We start from the raw sequence: 4,417 nt of genomic DNA, 5'->3' as shown, positions 1-4,417 counted from the left end.
ATATTCTGAAGGAATCTTTATTTGAAAATAACAATAATAAAAATAATCAACAAAAAAATAAACAAAAGATATTGTTACGAATTCTTGAATTTATAGAAGCCGATATTCCCCAGGTCTTCAGGAAATGTGTAGAAGAGAGATGTTCATGGCTTCCAGAATCTCAAGATGACTGCTTATAGTATGGTAACAACATGATATTCTGTAGGCTAACCTGTAGGAGTAAAATTAGATAATACCTCATGTAAATTTTCTTAAAGTCTCTCATTTACATTTTTCATAATTCCCTCCTATTAAATAATTCCCTAATATGCCAAATTCCAACACAAGTAGTTAAAGTGTGTTATTTGCCTGAATTTAGGTTATCTTTACACTCATAAATATATTAAACTATTTCATTATCTTCTGGTATCACTTTACCCACCCATGAGTTCTAAAACAATTTCACATTAATGCATATTATTTTTACATATTGATATTCTCTTATATTACCATCATCAGTAGATGAGATCAATTTAAAATTCCACAAACATATATCTACCAAATGAAGGTGAATGGAAAGCAAACACAAAATGAAAAGCAAATGCTTGATAAATGTGCCACTTATATAAAAATAAGAAACAAAGGATGCTAGAAATAATAGTTTTAATCACAGGGGAAAGAGTAAAGAGAAATAGTGGTCAAATAGGAAAAATTTAGCAACATAGACTTATAAACCCAGTGTATTTCCTAAAGGCCCTATTAATATTCCTTTTTTTTTTTTTATCTCAGATAAAACTTACAGGAGAGTTGGTAATTTAAATAATTCTTAAAGTCTTAGCTTTTGTTATATTGTAGAGTAGTGTTGGTTAATAGAAGTATAATGTGAGCCACAAATGTGAGCCACTAACTTTTCTATTAGCCATATTGACAAATGTAAACAGAACCAGAACAAAATTTTAACAATGCACTTTATTTAGTCCAATTATATCCAGAATATTATTTCAACATTCAATCAATATTAAAACTAATAAGATATTTTACTATTTTTTCCTACTACATATATAAATCTGGTGTGTATTTTGTACAATAATACCTCTCGGTTTGGGCTAGTCACATTACAACTGTTCAGTGGGCACATGTAGCTAGTAGCCATTGTATTGGGCCACTTGATGTGTTTTCATTAATTTTTCTGAGTATATTTTATTATAAAAGACACATCTAACGTCTAACTATTGTGAATGCAACATAGTAACTGAAAATATTGTTGCTTATAAAAATATTTTCTCACTTTTAAAGGTACAAAAATTCTTACATAGTTTATTTTTATTAGAGGAATTGCAGTATGATATTAGTCATATAGAATTGTGATACTACAAGTTACCAATATTGATTAGTTATAAAATTCTTATCAAAAAATGATAAGTTTTGTAATTCCAGAGCCCAGGGACAAGAACTTTTTTTTGAAAAAGCACCTCATTTTTCGGCTCCTAGTCTTAGTTTTCAGTGCAACAGGCCCTCATGTATTGATACATACATACATACATAGAGTCGCTGGAAGTAGAAAATTAATCTCCATTTTTCACCCATTCTTCTTTTCCTCTGGTCACCAAGGAAGCGCTGTCTTTTCTTCTGATCATGGTTAATTCCTTCCCTTTCGTTCCAGGTCAAGTCATAGCACTTCCCATCTCCTTTAATAGCTCACGAATTTTTAAAACTTTTTTGTTCTATTAAAGGTAACTTTTTTAAACTTTATTGAGGAATAATTGACAAAAATAATTGTACTTGCTTAAAGTGTATAATGTGATGATTTGATGTACATATGCACTACAGAATGATCACCAAGATCAAGATAATTAGCATATCTATCACCTCATGTAGTTTTAACACAGTTAACATTTTTTTTTTCCTGGTGAGGAAGATTGGCCCTGAGCTAACAATCGTGCCCATCTTTCTCTACTTTATATCTAGGATGCCTGCCACAGCATGGCTTGATAAGTGGTGTGTATGTCCATGCCCAGGATCTGAACTCATGAACCCTGGGCCACCAAAGTGGAGTGCACAAACTTAACCACTATGCCACCAGGTTGGCCCCAACACCATTAACTTTTTATTTTTTTGATGCGGTGAGCATGCTTAAGAACTATTCTCATCAACTTTCAAGAATATAATACCATATTACTAACCATAGTTACCATGCTGTACATTAGATCCAGAGAACTTATTCTTATAACTGTAAATTTGTATTCTTTCAATAAATAACTTCAAGTATATTCAACATTGTATACTTCAAGGCAAGCCTTAGTCATCTTTCACCTGGGCTATTGCAATTTTTTTTTACTACCTTCTCCTTGCCATGTTTTCCACTATTACCAGATCAATTTTTATAAAATGCAATGTTTCTAAAATGACATTTCTGATAATGTCAGGCTCTTGGTTAAATACTTGAAATCATTCCTGGTTTACTATACAAAAATTAATAAAGACCTGTATGTGTCATGAGAAGCCCTTTGTGCTATGCCTTCTGTTTGCACTTTGTACTTAGGCACTAATAACTTCTAATGTCCTGGACCAGAGACGTCATCCATTCTGAACTTTATCACATTAATTCTTATACCTCCGTGCTTTGCACGTGTTGTTTTCCTGTCTGTAATCCCTTTCTTAATCTTAATTTCATGCAATTCCTTCAGTAATGTCACCCTGTTTTATTTTCTTCTTCTAGCTATACATCTATCATCCTGACAGATGAGAGTGGGCAGCGACAACTAAATAAAGAAGTAATCCCATTGCAGCTACTGTGCAATTTATAGTGTCTTTGCTAGAGAAGATTAACACGGCTATATACCATCGTATACCATCTGTGGCCACAGAGCAGACTAATGCATTGTTTTCTATTGTTATCTGGTGGAGGTTAAGAAGCCGTTTAGGTTCACATGGGTTGTACAACAGCAGTACGTTATGTATAGTTTTGCCCCAGGGCTATATTACCTTTTCTGTCCTCTAGCTTTTCCACAGAACATTACATTTTCCACTATCTTAATTATTTCATGTTAATAGAACCAGATGAGCAAAAAGTTGAAAGCATATTAGAAGCCTTAAAAGACACATGCACTTTAGAAAGTAGGAGATAAACTCCAATATTCTCTGCATCAATTCTATGTCTTCAAGTCTGTTTCTCAAATAACTCATGGTAAGACAGAGACAAAAGGATAGTGCTAACATGATGGCCCTCAAGCCTGTTATAGTTAGCTGAAAATTATATGTTGCACTTTTATTTATAGGACATTATGTAGCAAATGTCCATATTTTAAAGAGATATTCAGCAGAAAATTTAATGATACAGAAGAGACAGATTACTAGGTTGTCTATGGTATAGTGGGGCTTCAATAAGGGTATGAGCAATTGTATGTTTGAAATGATGTATGTTTTTAAACAACTAGGTTCAATTCTTAACTTGAGGTCCTGCAAGTCACAAGTGATTACTTCACTGAAAAGAAAATGTAAGAGAGAAAAACCTCATGGATTATTCAAATGGCCTATTGCACAAGCCTTTTGGACACAGGAAAAAATAACAACTTAGGAAAACATAAGAATTGTCAGAAAATCAAACATGCAGTTTAATTCTAAGAAGCACAATTTTTAATTTAGGCGTATATTTACTTTATCCCCACCTGTGTATGGCTTTTACTGTTTCAAGTTTGATTTACAAGTGTATCTTTCACCGCCTGAATTTCTGCCTCAGGATGATTTTTCTGGAGACCCTAGGATGTCCTCAGGTTTTTATAATAGAAAGTTATGCGGGTCATTAGTGACAATATTCCTAAATGAAGGGAAAGTGTGACGATGTCATTTGGTTGCCAGCAGACTGCAACTGTTTGCCTGCATGAGCCTACCTGTTCAGGGGGATCTCATTCTGACTTGTGACCTCTCCTCTGATTCCAGCATAGCTATCTCCAAATCTCTCAGCTATAACTAGTATTTTATAACAAGGTTCTAAGTTTTGAATACTAACCTGTTGATGTAGCTTGATTACTTAGATCTTGTCTCTTTCATGTTTATGGAGATCGACTTTTCTGTTACAAAAATCGTGTGTCCTGTCATATTAACTTGTTTGGTCACATTCTTTGAGCTTGGTCATCTGAAGCTAGATTCACATATCTCAGGCTTTACCTACTTTTCTTACTGAATTATATTATATCCCAATGCATATTTTTGCAGAATTTATTCTCTATAATTTGAGTCACTTTTAGGCTGCAAGAGAGAAGAAAATTGAGTAAAGGTATTTGAAATAGATGTAGCTCCATTCTCAAATAGTAACTCTATTTCTACAGAAATGAAAAGACAAAAGTCTCCACATTTTATTACTTTCCATACAGTAAATGTGCTGTAATGATACCAGTGAGACTTAATTCAATGACCTAATCAACAAAAGCTTATAATT

The sequence above is a fragment of the Ceratotherium simum genome, chromosome 12 (genome assembly GCF_057802395.1).
Source record: "Ceratotherium simum simum isolate JZ-2026a chromosome 12, ASM5780239v1, whole genome shotgun sequence".
Classification (NCBI taxonomy): domain Eukaryota; kingdom Metazoa; phylum Chordata; class Mammalia; order Perissodactyla; family Rhinocerotidae; genus Ceratotherium; species Ceratotherium simum.
This window is presented reverse-complemented; position numbering follows the sequence as displayed.